This window comes from Chlorocebus sabaeus, chromosome 1, assembly GCF_047675955.1.
Source record: "Chlorocebus sabaeus isolate Y175 chromosome 1, mChlSab1.0.hap1, whole genome shotgun sequence".
NCBI classification, from domain to species: domain Eukaryota; kingdom Metazoa; phylum Chordata; class Mammalia; order Primates; family Cercopithecidae; genus Chlorocebus; species Chlorocebus sabaeus.
The window spans coordinates 57,954,025-57,975,626 of record NC_132904.1 but is presented as its reverse complement, the minus strand read 5'-3'; the positions used below and the strand labels follow the sequence as shown (position 1 = coordinate 57,975,626).

The 21,602-nt window shown below is 36.1% G+C and overlaps 1 protein-coding gene across 3 annotated transcripts in view; it reads right to left on the bottom strand.

Moving 5' to 3' along the window:
• ZNF214 (zinc finger protein 214) overlaps positions 1 to 21,602 on the bottom strand; it is a 66,060-nt gene that overhangs the window by 13,855 nt on the left and 30,603 nt on the right. For 2 of the 3 annotated variants that reach the window (XR_012093886.1, XR_012093887.1), the window contains exon 4: positions 13,114 to 13,154. The gene's annotated coding sequence lies outside the window, so the exon portion shown is untranslated. Of the gene's footprint in view, positions 1 to 4,071; positions 6,978 to 13,113; positions 13,155 to 21,602 lie in introns of those variants that run through there. The other variant, XR_012093888.1, reaches the window with a different exon arrangement.

Sequence of the window (21,602 nt, the reverse complement as noted above, 5' to 3'; positions counted from 1 at the left end):
TTTCCCCAAAAGCAAACAAGAAAATTTTCAACCTATGTGTACAAATAACTTGAATATACTCCATTTTAAATTTTGACTTTGGAATCACATAAATGTTTTATATAATTAAACATAATTGCATCAGTAAAGTGAAAATAGCTAAAAAAAAAAAAAATTAGTTTTTTAAAACTAATGAACCCAACTATATATTGGTAGTAAAAGCACAGAATTATCTCAAGATTTAAAATATAGTATACTTACTAAACATGATGGATTATATCCTAAGAAAAAAATTGCAAAGAGCTTTAAACTACATAATAATGCTCTCATCTTTCATAACTGATATTAGCATTGGTAGTCTGTTATTTTTTATTGTTTGAGATGGAGTCTCGCTTTGTTGCCCAAGCTGGAGTTCAGTGGTGCAATCTTGGTTCACTGCAATCTCCACCTCCTGGGCTCAAGCAATTTTTGTGCCTCAGCCTCCTGGGTAGCTGGGATTACAAGCACCTGCCACCATACCTGGCTAATTTTTTGTATTTTTAGTAGAGATGGGGTTTCACCATGTTGGCCAGGCTGATCTCAAACTCATGACCTCAAGTGATCCGCCCGCCTTGGCCTCCCATAGTGCTAGGATTACAAGCGTGAGCTACCACACCTGGCCAGCATTGGTATTTTGAAATATATATCAACCCCTATGACATATTCTTGTTAAAACTCAATCTATTCAAACTTCTAGATCTATAAGTGCAGAAAAATATGGAAATATGAATAATACAGGATGATAACACTACGAAATGCAATCAGTGAAATAAAAATATAAAAATCTGTACAGAAAAAAATGATCCAATTTCTTTAACAAAATGCATGAGAACAAGTTACAGATGACAAGCGACTTAAGAGGCATATTAACCAAGTCCAATGTCTTGCCCTTGTTTAGATCCTGATCCGAACAAATCTACTGTAAAAAGATATTCTTGTAACAATTAGGAAAAATTAAACATGGACTAAATGTTAGAAAATTTCGGTATTTACTGCTATTAACTTTGTTAGGTGATAAAATGTATTTTGGTTATTTTTTAATCCTTGTATATTAACAGTACACACTAAAGTGTTTACGGATGAAGTAATGCTTAAGATTTGCTTGAAAATACAGATGAAAACGAGATAATTTAAACAAGAATGACAAATTATTGACAATATTTAAGCTTGGTGATGAATAAGTGGGCATTCAGTATACTGTTCTCCCTGTTTTTGAAATTTTCCATCCTGAAAAGTTTTTAAAATAATTTACCCTCTCTATCTCACTTGTGTCAGTGTGCAGGTACCTACTACAACATATGCTCTGCTTCTTACTGAGCACACAACTAGATATTCCCAGACTTCCTTCCTTGCAGGTACATGTATACATGTGATAGTTCTAAACAATGGAATGTGCACCAAACATGATAAATGAAGCTTTCAGAGCCGCCCCATACAGCCCTGTGGGGGAACTCTATCGTGTTCTCCTCTCTTGCAAGTGATTGGTAGAACAATGACTAGAGCAATCTTGAAAGCCAGGTGTTGAAGATGACAGAGTGCAGATATCCAGAGTAATCTGAAGGGTCATGTGGAGCAAATACCCCTTCAGCCAGCTTTAGCCCTGGACTGTCACATGAAAAAAAAAAAAAAAAATGGATTAAGTTTGGATCACTACATTTGAGTGTATTTCTTAGAGAAGTCTGCCTCCTTAACTAATAAGAATCATCTCTTGCCTGAATCCTGACTGCCTAGCACAGTGTCTGAACATAGCAGATGTTAAAAAAATGTGTAAGTATAATAATCCTAAATCTTTTCCATCACATCTGTCAACAGTGAATCATATCTCCTTCTATGAGAGATTATTCTTCCTCCGTAGCAGAGTTGTTGCTCCTCTGCATTTACATAGCTCTTTGGGCTAGCTTGTATTGCAGTCTTTTCATTGCAGTTTGGTAATACCTTCTCCTCTATCTCCCTGAAGATAGGAATAAATTTTTCTGTACTATTTTGTATCCCATCACCAATCAGAATGCCAGGAATATAGTAGATGCTCAATAAATGCTAACTAATAAATGCCTATCATAGAGAAAGCATAAAATGGATAGATTAAAACATGAAAATCTTTGAGTTCTTTGAGTGCATATCTTTAGAAAGGAGCAGAGAAGAAAAGTGAGAATTATTAGATTTTTCTTTAAGAGGATAAGCCAAGAAATAGGAATTAGAGATACAGAAAATTGTTAGGAAGAAACCTATGAAATGATATTATAAGTTCACACATTCTGATTCAGTCTTAGTTAAAATTGTTATCAAAACCATAGACATAAAGTCAAAACAATATTTAGCAAGAACTCAAGCTGGGAAGAGAACATTTTACAGGTGTTTTGAGTACATAAAGCAGGGTTAGCCATTGTCTTAGGAATAAACTGGAAAATGTTAAAGAGTACTTACAGAACAGCTAACAAATTTTAAATTAAAGTCATTTTTAAACTACATATTGTCACTGTAAGGTTGTTTTTGCCAAGTCTGTTTACTAAAGGAAAATTTTTTCCCTGTACTACTCAGAGATTTGTTTTAATAGTTGTCTTCCCAAGACTACTCATCTGGAACCTTGAGACTGCCTACTATAATCTGGGAAACCACATTAAATGTTTGAGATAATTATATTTGTTAATTTAAAGTTATAGATCAGGCGTCAGTAACCCCTCCCCCTTTTTTTTCTGTAAAGAATGAGATAGTAAATAATTTAGGCTTTATAGGTTATATAGTCACTCTTTGTCAAAACTACTAATTTTTTTACGAAAGCAGCCATAAGCAATATATAATGAATGGGTATGACTATGTTAAAATAAGATTTTATTTACGAAAACAGGTGACAGACCAAATTTGGCCCATATAATTCATCAGCCCCCTTTAGACTAAGTTAGACTAACTTTAGACTAAGTTAGACTAAGTTTAGACTACGAGACTTTTTTTTTTTTTTTGACCAATATTGTAGCAGTTTATTTCCTATAAATTCACAGATTGTTTTTTATATTTAACTCAATATTGAATAACTATAAACACTGTAAACTCTCCTGCTAAATTGGGAATGTATCTAAGCTTTTCTCCTTGCAAGAGATTTTTGCAAGTAAAATTCATGAGTGATTTTAATAAATGGATTTTAAATTAGAGTGGAAGATCTTTTACTTTCATAAATTCCAAAACTCTTATATAAATCAATGGAAGGTGGAATTTCAAGGAAAGTAGAAATCTTCCCTGGCAAATGCCAAAGAAATTTTGACAGAGATGAAACTAAAATAATTCCATTATATTTTCCCATAAAATGATTACCAGGACAGTATTAGTAGAGTAGTGTGAACTATAAAATTGTAGAGCTCAAGAGGCTAGAAAGAGCTGATCTGTGGAGAAATTCAGACTCTGTATTTCCAATGTCATAAAATAGCCCTCAGCATTGAAAGGATTTTAAAAAATCTTTTAATTTGGAATTTTTGTGGGTACATAGTAGGTGTATATATTTATGGGGTACATGAGATATTTTGATACAAGCATGCAATGTAAAATAATCACATCATGGAGAGTAGGGTATCCATCCCCTCAAGCATTTATCCTTTGTGTTACAATCTGGTTACACACTTATCTTTAAATGTACAGTTATTATTGACTACAGTCCCATTGTTGTGCTATCCAATAGTAGGTCTTAATTTTTTTTTGTTCCCATTAGCCATCCCCACCTGCCTCCCTGCGCCCAACTACCCTTTCCAGCCTCTGATAACCATCCTTCTATTCTCTATGTCCGTGAGTTCAATTGTTTAGATCTCACAAGTAAGTGAGAACATGTGATGTTCGTCTTTCTGTGCCTTATTTCATTAACATAGTGATCTCCAGTTCTATCCACATTGATGCAAATGACTGGATCTCATTCTTTTTTATGATTGAATAGTACTCCATTGTGTATATGTTCCACATTTTCTTTATCCATTCCTCTGTTGATAGACACTTATGTTGATTCCAAATCTTAGCTGTTGTGAACAGTGCTGCAACAATCATGAAAGTGCAGATATTTCTTTGATATACTGATTTCCTTCTTTTGGTTACATACCCGACAGTAGGATTGCTGGATCAGATGGTAGCTCTATTATTAGTTTTTTGAGAAACCTCCAAACTGTTCTCCATAGTGGCTGTACTAATTTACATTCCCATCAACAGTATACAAGGGTTCCCTTTTCTCTAAATTCTCACCAAATATTATTGCCTGTCCTTTGTGTATACGCTATTTTAACTGGGGTGAAATGATATCTCATTGTAGTTTTGATTTGCATTTCTCTGATCAATTATGTTGAGTACCTTTTCATATGCCTGTTTGCTATTTGTGTGTCATCTTCTGATAAATGTTTATTCAAATCATTTGCCGAGTTTTTGACTGGATTATTAGATTTTTTTTTCCTATAGAGTTGTTTGAGCTCCTTAAAAGGAATTATTTCTTAAAAGTAAAAACAAAATAAATCTCATGTAAAAGTGGCCTGAGTATCATAAAATTGATTTATTTTCCAAAAAGTCCGATTAATGTCTTAAAATATGAAATGTTGAAACAGAGACCAAGGATGCTAACATCTTATGATGAAAGTAAGGGCCCAGGTGAGGTACATGAGAATAAATCCAGAGAACTGGCAGCGTTTAATTGATGAAGAAGCACATACATTGAATTCAGAAGAGCATATGAGCTAATCAGAAGACATGTGAAAATGATGTTGTAGTATTGAGGGAACTTAGCTGACTTTTGTCTTATTCTCAAAGGAAACTTAGAGGAATTTTTGTTGTTGTTGTTTTATTTAATAATTCCATTTAAGAAGAAATTGGTTCCTCTCTGGCTAGCAAATACTTTTTGGTTCTCACCTGGAGAGGTAACTTACAGATTATTTTATTCTCCACTAATCATCACTCTTCCCCAAGGTCCAGCTGAGTGATTACAATTGGCTTGAAAAATCAGTATCTTGTTTGTGGAGAGAAATGCACATGTATATGTTTTCTGTTTCTTCTATCAGTTTCCTGTGGCTGCTATAGCAAATTACCACAAACTTAATGGCTTAAAACAACACATCTTTATGTTCTTAAAGTTCTAGATATCAGACGTCTGAGATCAGTTTTAATGAGAAAAAAGTCAAGATGTTGGCAGCATCGTGCTCTTTCTAGAGGGTCTGGGGAGAATCTGTTCCTCACCTTCTCTAGCTGGCATTCCTGGGCTTGTGGCTATATCACTTCAATCTCTGTCTTTGTGGTCGTATCACCTTCTCTTCTGTGTGAAGTTGATAGGGACTGAATTGTGTCCTCCAAAATTCATGTGTTGAAGCCCTAATTCTGAATACCTCAAATGTGACTGCACAGTAGTCTCCCCTTTTCAATGGTTTCACTTTCTGTGTGGTCAACCATAGTCTAAAAATATTAAATGGAAATTTCCAGAAATAAATTCATAAGTTTTAAATTCTGAGCCATTCTGAGTAGTCTGATGAAATTTTGCTCTCCTGCTCTGTTCCACCATGTCCAGTACAGGATGTGAATGATCCCGTTGTCTAGCATATCTGTACTATAAACTCTACCTGACAGTCACTTTGCAGATACCTTGGTTATTAGATTTTTAAAATTTTGATGTATATAAGGCTCTGCACTCTCCGAGGTTTCAGGCATCCACTGGGGGTGTTGGAATGCATCCCGTGTGGATAAGGAGAAACTATTATATTTGGAGACTGGGCCTCTAAAGAGATGATTAAGTTAAAATGATACCATTAGAGTGGGCCATAATCCAATCTATCTGGTATCCTGATAAGAAGAGGAGATTTTGACCCACAGAGAGACCCAGGTATGCATGCAAATAGAGAAGGAACATGTGAAGACAGATGGAGGCCTCAGAAAAAAATAACAAACCTGCTGACACCTTGATCTTAGAATTTCAGCTTCCAAAATTGTGAGAAAATAAATTTCTGTTGTTTATGCCATCTAGTCTGTGATATTTTGTGATAATGAATACACTCTTGTGACAACAAACTCACTCCCAAGATAACATTAATTCATTCATAAGGGCAGAGCCCTAACAACCTAATCACTCAGAATTGAAATATATATACTCAACACTGTTACACTGAGTTTTAAGTTTCCAAAACATGAACTTTGAGGGACACATCTAAGCCACAGCAAAAGGAAATCATAAAGATCAGAGACTCAAATCTGGGAAAAGGCAATAGCTCACTGTTGGTGAATTTCACCTCCATCAGTGTAATATCTCTTTTTTTCTAACATTACTGAACATTTACTACCCAGCAACTGATTCAAAAATAATGTTTTCTCCCATTTATATGAAATGTCTAATATAGGTAAAACAGTGTTCAATTAGTGAACCCAAGTGTTCAGTAGGAGAGTGGATAAATTTACTATGATATATTCATAAAAATAATACTCAGCAATAAAAAGGAATGTGCCCCTACACATGCAACATGGATGAATGTCAAAAATATGCTGAGTAAATGAAGCCTTAGAAGAGAAAATAATCTATGGTTTCATTTACATGAAGTTCTTGAACAGGCAAAATTCATCTATGGTGGAAAACATTCAGAACAGAGATTACCTCTGGTGGATGGTGTTGGGGACTGATTAGAAAAGGGCATTTGACAAAGCTCAGTGAATATACATTTAGGAGCCAAGTTGAAAACAAATATTGGACTCTGATTAATATGTATACTGCAATATGTAGGAGACAGTATACTGATGTCTCTAGTTTCACTTGAAATGATGGAAAAATAATATGGATTGATGGATAACAGAAAAATAGACAGAGGGACAGATATGATAAATCCAATATGGTAGAAGGTGAATAGAAGATCAGGTGTAGTGGCTCACACCTGTTATTCCAGTGCTTTGGGAAGCTGATGCAGGAGGCTCACTTGAGGTCAGGAGTTCAAGACTAGCCTGGGCAACATAGCAAGGCTCCATCTCTACCAAAAAAAAAAAAAAATGTATTCACTGTAAAATTCTTTCAACTTTATGCTTGAAAATGTTCATAATAAAATGCTGGAAACATGGTTAATATAATCCACCTATATACTTAATTTTAAAACATTAATTGGAATTAGTTGAATTATAAGATGAATAAAAATGAGAAATGTAAACTCATAAAATTGAAATATGTTTTCCAGCTCTATCACCGCTAAGATAGTGTTGCTGCCTAACAACAGCAGCACTTCTGCTCACTATTGTAATAAAATTACCGTGTCTCCCATTGCCTAAATTTTATACTGTTTTAAAGCTTTTATCCACCAAAAGGAACAAGCACACCTTGCCGTATAATGGAATACAAATCTTGGATCAGTACAGCATAAGGAGGGATATATGTGCCAATTATCAATTTATTGTCTCTCAGCCCCCAGTCCCCCTTTCTTTGTCCAGATCTATGATACTGTACTCTGAGTGACATAGTAGCAATACTGTTTCCAAGAATATCAGGGACAATGTTGAAAGGATAAAGGAATAAATCTAAAGGGACTCCTGCTAGCAAATTTTACAATTTGCTTATTGAATAACACAGTAATAATAAAATAGTAACAATTGTGGTATATTAGAACAAGCTGAGTCTGTGAAAAACCACAGATTTATAATAACCTGATTTTTAAGCTTTTAAAAGAAGAGTTTATCTATATTGTGTCTCTTCTGTGTCTCTTCTGTTACTTATATCTGTTTATAAGTATTTGCTCTTTCTGTCTGTGTAAGCAGGAAAGACAAATACTGTGAATAAGCCAAATAGTCCAATTAAAAGGAGGAACTATTTTAGGAACAGTAATGAGTAATCAGTGCTGTGATTTCCACATAACATCTAAGTAGAAGAAGGAGGTTAAGTAGCATGCTTAAATGTCCTAAAGAGGAGAAGTAACTCAGCCGAATTGATTCTTCATCTCCTAACAGGTAGCTCTATTAATTATAATAAAATACTAATAAAAATGTGTTGCTTTTAAATGTTATTAACAGACTAAGTCAAAATAAAATGACATATAATGACTTATGAAGTATTGACCAAGAAAATAATTTTAAAATATATTGCTGAGACGACTGGGGATAGTGGGGCAAGAAAATAAAACCTAAATGACAGCTATAAATGTGATAGACTTACAGATATAAAATGTATTTTTTAAAAGTTTATTTTATTTTGTTTTTCAACCAACTTCCTGAAATGTAACCTAGAAAATTATGTCAATCGTTAATACTAAAAAGCAACAAGCACACACACACACACAAAATTTAAACGCTAAAAATGAAGTTCAGCCCAATGATCGGTGGTTCAGGATTATATTATTTTGGAAGAAGCATTAAGTTCCTTTGTCAAGAATCAATCAGTTAATAACAAATCTCAGAAGCTATGTACGTATGCCTTTTGTGTTTGCTCTGTTAAAATTACTGCAGTCATTGAAAGAAATCAAAATAATACTAAAACTCCAAGAAAAATTAAAAATACAGCTTATTTTGCTACAACAATTACATAAAAATTAAAATAATAAATGAAGTAAACATATGTTATTTTAGAACAGGTTTAGGTGTAACTATAGCAATGTTCTGGAATCATTATAAATACCAGTTTGATATTTAATGGTTTGGAAGTGATTCAGAAGGCTCTACAATACTAAATTCACTTGCAATTGTTTAAAATACTTCAATCAAAGTTTTAATAAGTCAGTGCTCTAGAAAAATTAGTTTTCAATGTTGGAATTATTAAACATTTTAGTTTAATAAACTAAGTGTACAAATAATTTCAGTTTTCCTTTTCGTTCCTGGGTATTAAGTAATCTATCAAAATCAGCCAGTCATTTGAAAAATGAAATTAAACGGATCTTAGTTTACTTTTTATAAGAATATAAATTCCAAATGTATCAAAGTTTTAAATATGAGAACTAAAATAATTTTTTTAAACTAAAAGAACATAGATATATCTTTTTAAAAATATTATGAAGTGGAAATAGCAAACCCAGAGATATTGTTTTAAACCTGTTAAAGCTTTTATATATTAGAAAATATGAATAAAACCAAATTAAACTGGGAGAAATCATTTCACTACATATGGCAAATGAAGTGCTACTATCTCTAACATAAAATGCTGATAAAAATAAGGAAAAATAAGGAAAAGACAAAGCATCAAGTAGAAATCTGGCAAAGGATATAATCCAAAATGCTACAGAAAATGTCCAAATGAATGTTAAATACATATAAAGGTGATAGGCTTATCTAATATTTAAAGAATTATAAAGTCTAACACCAATACAGCATTTTTTCTCTTATGAGACTAAAAGCCAGTACTCAGTATTGGTAAAAGGATATAAAAATTAACATACTCTCAAACTCTATCTTTGGTGGTATGAAGTGGTAAAATATTTCAGGAAGATAATTTGACAATGTCCATTATTATTATTATTATTTAAGATGGAGTTTCACTCTTGTTGCCCAGGCTGGAGTGTAACGGCACCATTTCAGCTAACTGCAACTTCCACCTCCCAGGTTCAAGTGATTCTCCTTCCTCAGCCTCCTGAGTAGCTGGGATTATAGGCACCCACCACCACACCCAGCTAATTTTTTGTGTTTTTAGTAGAGATGGGATTTCACCATGTTGGCCAGGCTGGTCTTGAACTCCTGACGTCAGGTGATCCGCCCGCCTCGGCCTCCTAAAGTGCTGGGATTATTGGTGTGAGCCACCATGCCTGGCTGTCCCTTAACATTTTAAATGTGTCTATGACCTCCTTTATTCAATATATGCATGAAGATATTTGCCACAGCCTTGGTTGTAATAACAATATGGAATTAGGTCAAATATTTATCAGTAAGAGACTAAGTCATATTGTGCATATATTGAAATATGTGATAAAACTAAATTTACTGACAATCTGCCCATGATTTACTTTTATGGGAAAAAAGGAAGGTGAAATTTATTGTATATGGTATGATTCCATAGTTTGAAAACTAAAATATAAATTGGTATGTTGCTACCTGCACAAAGAGGGAAAAATTACATAAACTAACTTTTTAGAAGCCATTTTATCCAGATAGTAAGATTAAATTGGGTTTTCACAGTCTTTTACATTTCTCTTATTGAAGTAAAAAATAGGTAAAAAGAGAACAGACCAGTAATACATTCCAAAATTGAATCAGTGATAAAAACCCTACCAACCAAAAAACTGCACTGGTCCAGATGGATCAACAGCCGAATTCCACCAGATGTACAAAGAAGACATAGTATCAATCCTACTGAAACCATTCCAAAAAATTGAGGAGTGGGGATCCTCCATAACTCATTCTCTAAAGGTAGCATCACCCTGAGACCACAACTGGCAAAGGCACAATGAGAAAAGAAAACTTCAGACCAATGTCCCTGATGAACATAGACACAAAAATTATCAACAAAATACTAACAAACCAAATCCAGCAGCATATCAAAAAGATAATTCACCATGATGAAGTAGGCTTTATTCCTGGAATGAAAGGTTGATTCAACATACGCAAGTCAATAAATGTGATTCATCACAAAAATATAAAAGGAAAAAAATCTCAATATTTACATAAAAAGCTTTTGATAACATCCAATGTCCCTTCATGATAAAAAGCCCCAACACACTAGGCACCTAAGGAACATACCTCAAAATAATAAGAGCCATCTATGACAAACCCACAGCCAACATTATACTAAACAGGCAAAATCTGGAAACATTCCCCTTGATAACTAGAACAAGACAAAGATGGCCACTCTCACTACTCCTATTCAACTTAGTACTGGAAGTCCTAGCTGGAGCGATGAAGTAAGAAAGAAATGCATCCAAATAGGAAAATAAGTCCAGCTATCTCTCTTCACTGATGATATGATTCTATACTTGGAAAACACTAAAGACTCTGTAAAAAGGCTCCTAGAGCTTATAAACAATTTCAGCAGTTTCAGGATACATAATCAATGTACAGAAATCAGTAGCATTTCTATACACCAATAACATTTAAGCTGAGAGCCAAATCAAGAATGCAGTCCCATTTACAGTAGCCTCAAAAAGAATAAAATACCTAAGAATACAGATAGCCAAGGAGGTGAAGAATCTCTACAAGGAGAATTACAAAACACTGTTAAAAGAAATCAAAGATGACACAAAAAGAAAAATGTCCCATGCTCATGTATTGGAAGAATCAATATCATTTAAATGGCCATACTGCCCAAAGCAATTCACAATTCAACACTATTCCTATCAAACTCTCAACATAATTTTTCACAGAATTAGAAAAAACTATTCTAAAATTAATGGAACCAAAAAAGAGCTTGAATATCCAAAGCAATCCTAAGTAAAAAAGAACAAAGCCAGAGGCATCACATTACCCAACTTCAAACTATATACTACAATGCTACAGTAACCAAAATAGCATGATTCTGGTATAAAAACAGACACATAGACCAATAGAACAGAATAGAGAATCCAGAAATAAAGCCACACACTCACAACCATCTTATCTTTGACAAAGTCAACAACAATAAACAATGGTGAAAAAACTCCCTATTCAATAAATGATGCTGGGATAACTGGCTAGCCATACGCAAAAAAAAAAAAAAAAAAAGTGAAACTAGACCCCTACCTAACACCATAAACTAAAACTAACTCAAGATGTATTAAACACTTAAATAGAAAACCTCAAACTACAAAAATCCTAGATGAAAACCTAGGAAATACAGCTAAGTCCTCTTGCAACAAAACCCAAAATTGACAAGTGGAACCTAATTAAACTAAAGAGTTTCTGCACAGCAAGAGAGATCATCAAAGGAGTAAACAGACAATCTAGAGAATGGTAGAAAATATTTGTAAACTATGCATCCAACAAAGGTCTCATACCCAGAATCTATAAGGAACTTAACAAACAAAAACCCTATTAAAAAATGAGCAAAGGACATGAACAGACACTTTTCAAAAGAAGATAAACAAGCAGTCAACAAATATATGAAAAAAATGCTCATCATCACTAATTATCAGAACAATGCAAATCAAAACCCCAATGGGATACCATCTCACACCAGTAAAAATGACTTTTGTTAAAAAGTCAGAAAAATAACAGATGTTGGTGACGCAGCATCTGTTTCTCTGTTTCCCTGCAGAGAAAAGGGAATAATTATACATTGTTTGTGGGGATATAAACTAGTTCAGCCAACCGTGGAGAGCAGTTCGGAGAATTCTCAAATAACTGAGGGTCGGACTACCATTTGACCCAGCAATACAACTTCTGGGTACATACACAAAGGAAAATAAATCATTTTACCAAAAAGACACATGCACCAATATGTTCATAGCAGAACTATTCACAATAGCAAAGACATGGTGACCATCAATGGTGGATTATATAAAGAAAATGTGGTACATATATACCAAGGAATAATAGGAAGCCATAAAAAAGAATATTATGTCTCTCACAGCAACATGATACAGCCAGAAACCATTACCTAAGCACAATAACACAGAAACAGAAAACCAAATACCACTTGTTCTCATTTATAACATGGAGCTAAACATTGGGTACACATGATCATAAAAATGGGAAAAATAGACACTACGGAATACAAGAGGTAGGAGGAAAGGAGTGGGAAGAGTTGAAATAAAACTACCTTTGGGTACTATATTCACTAACCGGATGACAGATTAATTTGTGCTCCAAACTTCAGCATCATGTAATATACATTTGTAACAAACTTGCACATGTACCCCCTGACTGTAAAATAAAAGTTGAAAAAAGATAAAAGCAAAAGAAATAAAAAGAAATCCACACGTATGCATCTGGTATGTATATCTATCTTTTGTGATCTTTTCAAGAATTCGTTTAGAATGAGCCAGTTGCCCTGCAGCTTATTAACTCAGAGAAACTAGTCACAGTCAAGTTTCTGAAAATGCAAAGATGCAGGTAGATGATAAAGCACTCACCAAAGTAATAACATCCATGGTAGTCTCTAGTAACCAGTCAATTGTTCTTCTACTATAAACCTTCACATATCACAATATGCCGCCTTTCAAATTGCACCAATGCCACCTCTGACAAATTACATGGCATTTCAGCATGGAGGGAGGAAGGACTTACCTGGGATTTGGCCGTTTCTTCTTCTTAGGAGAGTGGGAGAACTGAAAAAAAAAAAAAAAAAGAAAGAAAGAAAATGAAAAGTAATTATAATCAGAGCGTGCCTTACAGCTCCAGATTGATCACTTTTAAAACTTCACTTATCGGCCGGGCGCAGTGGTTCACGCCTGTAATCCCAGCACTTTGGTAGGCCAAGGCGGGCGGATCATGAGGTCAGGAGATCGAGAGCATCCTGGCTGACACGGTGAAACCCCGTCTCAACTAAAAATACAAAAAATCAGCCAGGCGTGGTGGCAGGCGCCTATAGTCCCAGCTACTTGGGAGGGAGGCTGAGGCAAGAGAATGGGTGAACCAGGAGGCGGAGCTTGCAGAGAGCCGAGATCGTGCCACTGCAGGCCAGCCTGGGCGAAAGAGCAAGACTCCGTCCCAAAAACAAAACAAAACAAAACAAAACAAAAAAAACCTTACTTATCAACTATATCTAAGAACATTCTGTAGGAGACCAAATCCCTGCATCCTATGTAAGGAAGAACCATGTCGAAGTAGTGAGACTTGTCAGATTCAACGTTAAGTAAAAATTTGGAGCAACAGCAATTCATAATCATAACCAATGCATAATCTGTTCAATTACCTTGTAGAGAATTATACCCATGACTTCCTCACATCGATAGGGAGAACACACTGAAGGAGGCAGAATGAGGAGCACTAAGCACTGCAGTAGAAGATGGGGACGGCAGACTCAGCTTGACTAAAGAAATCAATCACATCTTGGCAAAGTAAGCTACTCTCATTTGTGTCTGGATTGGAGTATGATGAACATCAGAAAAGGGCTCTGTAATCAGCCTCCTTTACTAGGCCTTAATGTAACTGATTTTCCCTTTATTATCTCCTAAATTCCGAATTTTAAACAGCATATAATAAAGCCTTTTTGTGCAGCTTTCTATCCAGGCACCAAGAGGGGAAACCAGCTCTTATATGCAGAACCGACATACAATGCCTTCCTCCAAAATGCTAACAACGACCAACCCTCTACCCTCAAAAGTGAACTGGTTGAGGGCAAGACTTAGGTGTCCTATCACACCAAATCCCAGATAAAGCAAACAAGACAGAACTAAATTGGCCTGTGTTTGTTCTTCAGCCTCCCCATCAGAGTTGAACTAGAGATGACTCAAACACAGAATCATTAGGGTTCCTGGGGTTTGTGGTAAAATGGAATATGAGAATATGAGATATGCTAAAGATGTTTTCACTACAAAACACTCATAATAACCAAATAAATATAACATGTTGATAATTTTGAACTTTACCTGAGCTATGTGATCCTAGAATCCTCTTAAGAATCTAGAGTGCGGTGGCTGATGCCTGCAATCTCAGCACTTTGGGAGGCCAAGGCAGGCAGATCATAAGGTCAGGAATTTGAGACCAGCCTGGCCAACATGGTGAAACCCCATCTCTACTAAAAATATAAAAATTAGCCAGGCATGGTGGCGGGTGCCTATAATCCCAGCTACTCGGGAGGCTTAGGTAGAGAATTGCTTGAAGCCGGGAGGCAGAGGTTGCAGTGAGCCCAGATCGTGCCAATGCATTACAGCCTGGGTGACAGAGTGAGATCAGTCTCAAAAAAAAAAAAAAAAAAAAAAAAATTATGTTGGTGCAAAAGTAATTGCAGTTTTTACCATTAAAAATAATGGTAAAACTTTTGCACCAAGCTAATACAATTGACCTCTGGGAAAAAACATCAGCACTCTGATCAAACATCCCACTTTCCCAAACCTACTTCTTTCTAGCCATGTTTACACCTCCCTGTAAAAGAAGTAGACATGGGCTCTGGAGCAAGGCCATTCTTTCTGGAGAAGATAATTATTCACCCTTTGAATAGAAGCTTCTGACATACTACTAGGCCCTAGTGGAGACTGAACACCTACCTAGAACATCAAATGACTAGGTCACCACACCTACCCATGAGCTGGGTATTGTCAGATCAACCAAGTTATAAAATTGGATAGGTACTATAGCAGTCCCTCATAGGAGGGAAATGGTATGTTTGAGATTGATTCAGAGGGCTAAAATTTCATTAATAGGTGGCCCAGACTCATGTTCCCTAGTTCTGCTGCACTCTTGGCTCTTCATAAACTTGTATCCATGGCCCTAAAGGTAGTTTCCTGTGACCAGCTGACAGAGGAAGTGAAAACACTGGCCTGGGTCACAGAAGAATTGGCTCAATATTGCAATTGCACCAGACAAATCTGGTTCAACTTTTATGTAACAAGGTTGTGAGTTATTTTTCAATTCCCATGGACCCTCAGGTCATGTAACCTGAGTATACCCAGATGAACCAAGCCTGCAACCATAGGGAGAACCTAAATGCTCAGACCTAGGAGCAGAAACTGAATTAAGAAGCAGACACTGTATGTCATAACTCAGGATCAAATCAAATTGAGCTCTGGCATCACCTCCATGGCAGGATCCAATCAGATAATGCCTCCCAGCACTACCTTATTGCAAGATCCAATCAGATCATGCTTCATTGCCCTATGCTTATAAAACCCAACCCTGCCCCTAGCTCAGGGAGACAGATTTGAGCCTTTCTTCCTGTCTCCTTGCAGGTCAAGTCGCAATAAAGCCTTTTCTATTTTCGAAAGTTTGTGCCATGGTATTGGTCTCCATGTGTATCAGGCAGCAAGCCCATGGATTACTTCATTAACAGTATGTTGGAGCCCAAATCATACTGCTGCTGTACCTCAGCCTCACTCAAGGATAGCCTTAAAGAACAATGGTGAAGGGAAATCTTTCCAGTGGCAAACTCACAAAAAAATGGTGAAAAACCTCATCTGTTAAAGTATTATACACAGAACTGTGTATAGAATATGCTACTATTTTTATTTTAAAAAGATAGATATGCATATGTATTTGCTCATGCATGTATTAAAAATGCTTTTAAATAATTCATTAGATACCAGAAAAAAATGGCTGCCTCCAGCGATAGGTACTGGGTACGTGAGAGATAGAAGTGAGAGGGAGACTTACACCTTACAACCTCTGTATCTTTTGTATTTACAGCCACGTTAATGTATTATCTACTTTTTAAAGGAAAATTAATGTTCAGTATACAATGGAATACTATCTTTCAAAAATTCTTAAGAATGTCTTTCTGTTGTCTTTATATATGAACAGCTATTAGGTGGATATTACCTAATTCTAATTTGTCAATTGCAGATCCCCAACACACACACACACACGCACACACACACACACAGTGGACTTTGAAAAAGAAAGGTGATGAGAATATATTTGTTCCTACCGGATATATATTCAAATTATAAAATCGAAGTTATTTAAATTAGTGTGACACACCTGCAAAAATTCAGCAGACCAGGAAAAATGAGAATCAAGCAACAATTATAAGAGCTTGTTTATGAAAAAGAATCACAAGCCAGTGACTGGAGAAGGCATTATGGAAATTGGCAAAATATGTAGGCAAAGGCGAGAAATCAGGTTAGCATCACACTTGATATCCATACCAAAATTATATACTCCTTTTCAAAGCTTTCCAGTCTCTCACCATGTGAGAAGCGTGTTTTCCTCAACGCCCTGACTAATCCTGGACAAGCTGCCTGGCCTGTGGGAAAGGGCATAGAGTCTCAAGTCGCAAACCTTAGAATAATCATGGTAGAGTTCTGGACAACCACTTACTATTTCTTTGCCTGCATTTCTTCATGGTCGAAATGGATGGGTCCTTGTTATCTGCGGTTCCACTTTCCCCCAGCCTCCCTGCTTCCCTCCAGGATGTACAGCATCAGCCAGTGTACAGGCCCAAGGTCTGGGCACCCTTCCTGCCTCTGGCTCCTCTAGGACACTGCCCATGGCAGGGTTGGGGCTAGGGAACCACACACCCTTGGGGCTGATACTCCAGTGCTCCCCCTCCCGCCGCAGTGGATGAGGGCCCTACCCTAGAGTCCCTCAGGCCTCTAGCACTTACTGCCACCAAACTACAAGTCACTCCTACACACCCACAACTGCTTTTTTACTTCCTCCTTAAGAGCTCAGGCTCAGCCTTCCTTTTCCCTCTGTGCTGTATCTCATCTCAGTTCAACATTTGTAAGTAAACTAAACAATGGTTTAGAATCTTTATGACTTCTACACTTCTAGAATTCTCATATTTTCATTGCATGGTTCATATTTTCATGATTTTGTGTCCAAATTCTACTTTGCCCCTGACTTTCTGTAGGATTAATTGTAACTCCTCATGTGCTAATATTTTAATACCACTTTTAATTTCCAATATAGTCTCTTAGATTGACCGGTTAGCCAGAGCAAGCTTATTATTACTACAACTAGTTACCTGTCAATTTGTCAGCATGCCACTGGCTCTACTGGTATCTCCCCATGAACCGCCTCTTGGTGTTCATAACATTGTGTAGTCCCCTTCCTGTGAATCTAGGGTGGTCCTGTGACTCTTTTTCCCTAATAGAATATGGCAGAAGTGATAGTTTGGACCTAAATTTCATGAAGGACTAGAAGTTTCTGCTCTTGAGCTCTAGGATCCCTGAGAAACCCAGGCAGAATCCAGGAATTCTGCTGGAAATGCCATGTAGAAACTATGTGAAGAGGGACAAGTCCTGAAACTACACGGAGAGAGAAAAAGCACAGCCCAGCTTGTTCCTTAATGCAATCACACAAATGCACACTGGCAAGACCAGCAGAACCAAGTAACTCAGCTCAGCCTAGCCCAGACTTCACAATTGTGGGCAAATAAAATGGTTGCTGTTATGTAAAATGGCAATAGATAATCAAAACATCAGTGTTAGCAAAGTGGCATAATTAATATATTGTCAAAGTTGTATTTCAAGAGCCAAGACTGCTAATAATGGTCAAAGAATCTGTGATGCTTCCGCAACTATCAATAGGATAAACGTGCTATAAATAATATGACAGGATATCAACTTTGTCTTAAATCAACCTTTTTACACTAACAGTAAAGTGTAAATAAAATGTGTAAATTGTCCTCAGAGGGAAAAATACTCAGCTATATTAGATTTCGAGGACAGGGCTGACAGATTGTGCTGTGCCACAGAATTATGTCACATGCTGTGAGAAAGCTGTTCCTCACCAAGGGGCCCATAGAATCAACCACTGGGACTTTTCTTTCAGCGTCTACAATGAACACATTTCTAACAACATGTACCAGCTCTGAGGTCTGAACTAGTCATCCAACTATGTATGCTTTCATTCTGGGACATCTGACCCAGATTAAGGTTCTGGCTAGTCACATTATTGTTAAGTAAACAGGAGCACAGGAGAGCTATGGTAATACTATTTTTAAATCAACTCCATCTCAAAAATAGCAAGGCACATTCCTTGCCAGTCACAATGCATAGTCATAACATGTTTTTGGTTAAGGAAGCAGTTAATGCTTGCAAGGATAAACTCCTATGATGGCAGAATGTCCAGATGTCCTAATATCACATAACAATGTATGCTTTTAAGATATAGTCATGCTTTGATGTACTTATGCACTAAAATGCCAAAGAAAACTTTTTAAAAACAACAAAGTACTAAATTTTGTCATGCTGTCAGCCTACCCCCACATAGACATAATAGCTTTTACATAGACAAGACCCCTATACAAGAAGAGTTTAAAACAAAGAAGGCACATTCCTCCATTTCTTTTCTGAGGACACCCTACTCTGTATCTGCATAGCTTTCAACAAACTCTCTTATCACTGTACTCTGCAATTCACCTTGAATTCCTTCCTGCTTAGACCCAAGAGTTCTCTCTTAAGGTCTGGATTGGGATCTCTTTTTCTGGTAACACTATTTCCTACTTCATTTTAGCCTCTGATCCTCAGAGGAATCACTTTGAGCTGATTCTTTTTGTATCTATCTACCTATTTCTAAATACTGCACTATGCTTATGTAGTAAAACTGACAATTTTAGGTACTCCCTTCTGATTTTTTTCTACTATGGGAGACGGAAATTTGGTGTTTACATACTCCCTCTCACTTCCCCTTCCCTGATCCTACTAACATAGTTTCTATCAATTTTTTGTTTATTTTCAGTGATAACATTTTTATGACTATGCCATATTGTCCAAATGGAGACAAGCAGTGTTCTGTGATTACATTTTCTTCCTTATCCTATTTTTTGTTCTTCTTATGCTTTTATGTTTGATTGGCTTGCCTAGATTTTATATAGTTTAACCTCATTACTAATGGATTCCATATTACTAATGGATTTCCTACTCACTACAATTTATTTATAACCAAATTCAATACTTGTAGTGCTTTCCCCAGTCATTTGTACACAGGTGCAGAGCAGAGCAAATTTCAAGTTGCCCAAGGTGCATGTGACCAGCTGAGGTTGAACAAAGCAATGCCGTACTTCTTGTTTTAGCTCTCCTATCATAAAAAGCATACTTTTCACAATATATTTACTGCTGTTTTAGGATTTTTGTGCTTTTTGTTGATTTTTGCTGTTTAAAATGGTCCCAAGTATAGTGCTAAGGTGCTGTCTAGTGTTCCTAAGTACAAGAGGGCTGTGATGTACCTTAGGAAAAAATACATGTGAAAGAGAAGCTACCTTCAGGCATTATAGTGCTGTTGTCTTGTGAGTTCAATATTAACAAATCAATATAATAAATGTTATATATATTTTATATATTATATATTGTGATATATTAATACTGTTTATCAATAAATACTAATATCACATATTATTAAAGCCAAATTATGTATTGATCCATTGACAAAAATGTGATAAGAAACTCGTAGGAACCTCACCCTCTGGTGAATCATGAACTTTTCTATGCCACAATTTCTCTTGACTATAGAATGTGCCTTGTGGGACCTTTCTCAAAGCAGCTGTGAAATTTTAATGACATTAAACTTTTAAGACTTCTGAGAATCAGTGTGCTGTGAAAATTAACACTTTATTATGTGAATAGGCACTATTCTAGAGAAAAGATAAATTGTTTGGGCAGTAGCCTAAGGACCTATTTTATTTCAACATTGTATTTTATAGCTGAGGCTGTGTAAACTCAGAGAGGTCAAAAGATTATCCCAATCCCATACCCATCAGTAAAGGACAGATTCTGGGTAAAACCCCAGTGAGCCTTTTGAATCCTTCAGCCACTGTGCTGTCACTGTTCACCAGGAAACTATTTTAAAGAATGTTAGAGTTCTAATTCATCTGACAATTAATTTTAAAGTTCAGTGAAGGATATCTTATGGGTGCAGTGATTGTGGTCTGTATTCCAAATTTTAGGGCCTGATTAGACAGAAACAGAAACACACCATAGCATTGCCTTTTTGACTGGATCATAGTTTTTCAGCCTTTGCATACCCCATATTAATATTCAATATATATTAGGATTTAATCATTCAATTTGATAGGAATTTCTGACAGGATCTTCCTGACTCTGATACTTTTCTCACCAGAATTGCCGATGAGAGTCTGTATTCCTCCCAGTTCACACTGAGCCAATGATTATGTTTGTTGACATTAGGTAGAAATATACCTTGTCTTCCCGAAAACTGATCTCAGCTCAGGAAGCCTTACTCTTAACCACTTGGCTATATTTATTCCTAAAACTGCATTTTTCTCACTTTGCTTGAAACACTTTTAACTCCTCCTTGTCCACCCCCTCAGGTTATTGCAATTTATTCTGGACTAAGATGAGAACCTCTCTCTGGAAAGCCTACCCTGACTCCCCAAAGTTTGGCATGACTATTCCCATGGCACAACTTGAACTTTATATTATCCAGATGAAAAATAAAACCCTCTAGTCCCTTAAGAGTAGCTTAAACCTCAACATTGATATTTGAGGTTAATGTTTTAATCTTAAAACATTAATCTAGACAGACTGATTTCACTGTCCCTAAAACACTGTGTTCAACTGTAAGATTTTACAAGCAATTCTTCCTGTCTGTAAAGTAGTAAAGGATTTTGGCCTCCTTTTTACCTATTAAAATACTACTTAAAGTCCAGTTTTAAAATTAATTTCTGATATATTCATCATGGTCAAAATATATCCAAAATTTGATTATTTCTGTCACCTCCACTGTTAACACTATTTTAACACTTTCTCTCTTTTAGGGGTAACTGCAATACCTCCTAATTGAAATCTCTGCTTTGGCTCTAGCCTCTACTTTGTCAATTCTTAACACAGCATTCAGAATAAGCCTGTTTAAATTTGTTACATTATATCACTTAAAACCCTCCAGTGACTCTTTACTTCACTTAGAATAAAAGACAACACCTTTACAATTACTTACAAGGGCCCCTATTACCTTTAACTTCATTCCCTATTTTCCTTCTCCCTTACAATGCTGCAGTACATTCCAGGTCCATTCCTAGCCTCAGACCCTTTGCACTTGCTCTACCCTCTATATGGAATTCTTTTTCCATGGAGAGCTCCATGGCTCACTTGCTCCCTCACTTCTTTTAGTGAGATAACATCCTGGGATCTGTGTATGTGCATATGAGATTCTAC